The sequence below is a fragment of the Calidris pugnax genome, unplaced genomic scaffold (assembly GCF_001431845.1).
Source record: "Calidris pugnax isolate Ruff unplaced genomic scaffold, ASM143184v1 scaffold335, whole genome shotgun sequence".
In the NCBI taxonomy this organism is placed as follows: Eukaryota; Metazoa; Chordata; class Aves; order Charadriiformes; family Scolopacidae; genus Calidris; species Calidris pugnax.
The window spans coordinates 268,821-274,004 of NW_015091148.1; positions in this window are offsets into that span (position 1 = coordinate 268,821).

The following is a 5,184-nucleotide window of genomic DNA, read 5'->3' on the forward strand; positions in this document are numbered from 1 at the left end:
AAAAAATGTGCAAAAATGAGGGGCCATGAGTGAATGCTGAAAGGACCAGAGGACAATGATGCGGCCAAGGAACTGGGCATGTTGGCTGAAGCTACACTGGGGCACAGGACCATGCCAAGGCAGCTCCCAGACCTGGGGGAACTTGAGATATTGGGAGAAAGCAATAGTGCATGGGGTGAGCCTGTGTCACAAGGCAAGGTAGGTGAAAAAAGGACCAGCTGAATCCTTTCCAGTGGGCCAATAAAACCCCCTAGAGCCAGTAAAACCTACTGGAGGAGCACAACCACTGATGCCCTAATTGTTCTTCCTGGCATCCCAGGGTCCTTGTGAGGCTGCAGCCTGCTTTCGGCTCCGGGCAGCCCAAGGGAGTCAGAGGAGAGGATGCCCAAGGCGACGTTATGGAGCCCTCGCTGACAGGAGAAGGCTGATGAGCCGTGGTCACTCCTGCAGACGCCGGGCTTGTAGGTGGTCCGGAGCTGACCTCCCCTGGAATGAATAGCCTGCTTGTTCTTGAGATAAAGAAATGCAGCAACATGAAAGAGCTCCTTGTGATTATTTGAGCAGGACAAAGACACCCTACGAAGCACAGTGGGAGCCGTAGGCACTGGGACACTCCCAGCGGTGGGTCCCAGCAGGGAGAGAAGACACCATCCAACTGCTGTTGACAAGGAGACAGCACCAAGCCAAGGGGACCAAAGAGAAAGCCTGGCTGGGAACTGAGAAGAGGCTTTTTGCCATGAAGAATCACCGAGTCCTATTGACACAGGGCTCTCTGGGGAATCATTTGATGCGAGTCAGTGACCCCTGGAGATCTGCTCACTTCCAGTTCTGCTTGATTCAGCATGATCTTTAATAAAGAAGAAGGATCCTCCAAGACAAGCCTCAGACTTGTAAGCCAGGAACAAGTACAGAATAACTGGCTCTGGTGTTTCGTGCAACAGCAGCTCCACAGCATGGGTGACATTCAGCTGCTGCTCCCAAAAGGGTCAGTCAAAGAGTTGTCCATGACGGTCCACCACCAGGCAAGCGATGCCAGAAGGCAGCAGGGCTGGGTTAGGAATCACTCAGCCTGAGCAAAACTCCTGCCTGAAGAACCACAAGCCATGCAAAAAGCTTCTGTGGAGGAAACTCAGGTGCCCTCGCTCCATCCTCTCACCAAACCCAGGACTAAGCTCTCCACGGAGCTCCCAGGTCGCGAGGATAAACCTGAAACCCCAACTGCAGCAGCACAAGTCATCAGGCGGTTCTCAAACTGGTGTGTCAGCACCAAGCCAGCTAAAAGGTGCTGCTGGTGAGAACACAGGCTTTGCTGCCCCGGTGGCATTGGCAGGGCCCGTGGCTGACATAGCGCTTCCAGCCAAGGGCAGAGCCTTCATCCCTGGCTGTGCCCAACAGATCGCGGTGCCCACGTGACGTCAAGCTGTGTCAGCAGAAGCGTGTTGCGGCGTGAGACGACATTGCGATGTCCTCCATGACATCACCCCGGGGACCAGGGCTTGCGGCTGAGCCCACGGAGCAGGTCATGCCGTAAATTGTGGCCATACCCACCAGAACTGGCCCACGCGGCCTCGAGTCACGGTCATCCTGGCAAGCCCAGGGAGACGAGGGCAGCAGCAACAGGAGAGCTCTGCTCAAAGTCCTCCAAGAGCCAACATCCTCCACCTCAAAGACTGGCTATTTCCTTGGGCAGTTAGATGTCTATGAAAAAGCTGACTTCACCCTTTCAATCCAAATTAACCCTTCCCACCCACACTCAGCTCAGTAGCTCATTCATTTAGTTCCTCCTTCGATCAACAGGGGCCAACATCCTTTCGAAGGGCTGACATGGCCATGGTCTAGATGGGATTCATCACCTCAGAGCACACTTGCATATGAGAGAGCTTCAAAGACCAATCACAACTCTTTAGCTGTACTGCAAGGACTTAGATATCACAGTGGTGGATACCTTTAGCAAATACATGAGGAGAACAACTCGGAACACAGGTGAAAATATAGAACTTGGTTCTCCTAGTACTCCAAATCTGCACGGGGAAGAACAGAGCAGGACACCTGCACTGCTTCATGGAGGGGAGAGACCTGGGATGTTTATCTTTCCACATACTTAAGCTCATAGAAGCTACATGACATGTAAAAACAACCAACGGGACATTTAAACCAGTAGAGCCTCTGGGCCCCAGCTGAGGACTTGTACTGGGAGGACATTGGATAGGACTTTGCATCGAAGGAAGACAGACAAAAACCTGTTTTAGAGATGCCCCTAAGCCTCAGGGGCAGAAGGAGCTCATAGGGTCACAACACCCTTTAGACCCTGGCATTAAAGCAGGATTCATTCCCAGTGTCTAGAGCTGCATGCTCTCAGCTGGGCTGGTCGCTCCAGCCCCACCCTTGCCCATCAACAGGTCTCCTCTGGGCCTTTGTGGGTACCTCGGGGGCTAGTGGGATGTTGCCATCACAAGAAAGGTGGAATTGAAGCTTGGGCGACTAAGCTCAGGAAACATCTACCTGGGTCAGACTTTCCAAAACTCCTGGGCAAGGACTCTCACCAGGGAAGAAGGTAGGTACTGGGTTTGCCTGCTTTATGGACAACTAACGCTATTAAAGTGGAGTACTCCTACGTTAACCACCTTTGTTTGGACTCCAAGCCTTCCAGGGGGACCTCAGCAGAACAATCAACACAAAACTCAAACCCCAATAATTAAATTTAAAAAAATTAACAGATTCATGCTTTAGCATGCTACAGCTTTCCAGGACAAAACCAGCACAGGGACCCCCTCCCCTAAATGTAAATCTCCAGCTGGGAAACATCCTCTAGAGCCAGTAGAGGAAGGAGAACTGGATTCCTGCTTATCACTGGCTTTCCATTAAAGATGCCCCGTCCAACAGCTGCTCCCATACCCAGCCCAGGGCAAACACGAGATACCACGATCTCCACCGCCTGGATATTGTTACAGCCAGAAAGAAGGCAGGCAAAGGGTTAAGGAACAGATCAGTGCCTGTCATCAGCAGCCCTGGATGCGCCCCAAGTCTCCGGTGTTGGTACCTGGGCGCCTACCTCTGTCTCTGGGGTGGAGTCCTCCTAACCACAGGGCAGCCTCGCCTGCATTCCTGCTCCCTGAGTGACAGCTCAGGAGAAGCTCACTCCAGCCTAAGCCTTGGCAGGAGAAAAGATGCCTCCTGCAGGGCCAAGTCAGACTCGCCCTGGAAATCTCCTTACTTAGTAGAAACAGGTTGAGGAGCCAGGAGCCAAGGGCTTGGCACCAGCGGGTGTTTTGCTGGAGATGTTTAGGAGCGCGTTGAAATTGCCAGCTTGCATCTCCTTAGATGTCTGAGCAATATCCTAGCGCAGAATTAGGCAGGTAATAAGGGCTTGAAAGCAGGAGCAACCACAGCTGGATTAAGATACAGGCACTCTAGGCCTTTGCTCAGTTCCCTGGCTCACGGAGACTTGGGATGACATCAGTCTTCGCTTTCGCTTAGTAAAAGCGTTTTTGGCACTGTTTGCAAAGAGAAGCTGGAAGGAGAACTGTGCCTCAGCCGCCGATCCAGTGACACTTGCCCAAGTTCAAAGGAGGGTCCAGCAGAGGGAAGAGCAGCAGTTGGTATTGCTAGACCCACGGGCACAGGTCCATGACCCCCGTGTTACAAAGGTGGCTTGGCTGGCAAGGGCATCAGAAGACCTACTGCTGCCACATGGAGGCACCACACTGGTGGGTGGTAGCACTGGGGAAACCACAGGCAGCCTCAAGGGTGCCAGATGGCTTCCATCAGCCCCAGGAAGGACCAGAGGTGTACAGGGCTGGACTTCCCACCTGCTGGAATTCATCCAGGTCTCTGCCCTCACCCTTCATCTGCTCTTTCATCAAAACCACGAGGCTGGCTCTGAAGTTTCCTCAGAGGTGTAAGTGTCCACGTCAGTCAGATGGAGCCAAACACTGACATTAGGAGAAGGTCCAGAGAAGGAGGAGGGATCAGCTGTTGGGTTTGCAGCCTACAAACCAGCTGAGCACACATAGCCAGGTTTTTACACAACCTGTACCATTATACAGCCATCTACTGCTTGTCCCCACAGAGCAGGGCAAGGATGCTGGTGTTCCACAGCCCCAGGCTGCCCAGTTCTGGGGCTGCTGCATTCAACCTTAACAAGTAAAGCCCAAAAGAGCACAAGAGAAGCTTTGTCTTACCTGGCTCAGTTATCCCTCATCCAGGTGGGTCACTCCTTGCCAAAAAGCCTAGCTGAGCACCATCATCTTGTCCAGGGAAGTCCAAAAAACCAAGGTTTTCATGCTGTGCTCCCTGCCCTCCAGCAGGTCTCCACAGCACCCAGCTTCTGCAGAGCTCTCCTCTCAAGCACCCACACTCAGTCCATCCCAGGTGCAGACTATGCTCAGGGCACCTCGTTCATCTGCCCCAGCTCACATGAAGCTCATTGATAATATTAAGGGTCTCAAGTGAAAAATGACTGCATTTAAGGGCATGGGTGGATGCTGGCACATGATCTCGTTAGTGTGGCTTAATGAGTTACTGAGCACCAGCTGAACCATGGTAGCTCAGTTCATTAAAATGCAAAATAGGAGCAACTGCAGTAATTTGATCACTTGTAATCCTCCACTTATTGTCTTAAACATCTTTTGATTCACTTTCCTCCATAAGTAATGTAGTGAAACTGCTGCCAGTTTTGGCGAAGTGTTTTGATTTATGCAGACGAGGAGCCTAAGTCCAGAGTGTATTTCCTCTTCCTGCCTTTTGTCTTTTCTATTTAAACTTGTAAGATATTCAGAGTCAGAACAAAAAAAAAAAAAAAAAAAAACCTCCAAATCTGTTTTCATCCCCCAAAAAGCTATAATTGTCAAGATCTTTTCCTTGAAAGTTAGTATTTTCCGTTTTCCTTAACATAATAAACTATAACTGTCAGCCTCGTCCCCCTTGATGCTGCCATCCAGCAAATAAATTTATCATGTGATGGCTGAAGAAAAAACCTGGCTTATGGAGTCTGGGGAGCAATGAAGCTGCTTTTCCCTTTCTGATGCACAAAACTATGTTCTGCAAATTCAACTTGGAGTGGAATGATAGAAATGTGCCTGCAACGGTGCTCATGCCCACCCTCCAACATAAAGAAAAAAGAGTTGCAGAAAGTATCTCATAAGGAATCTCCATGATTCCTGCATCTCTGCCTTCTAACTGCGT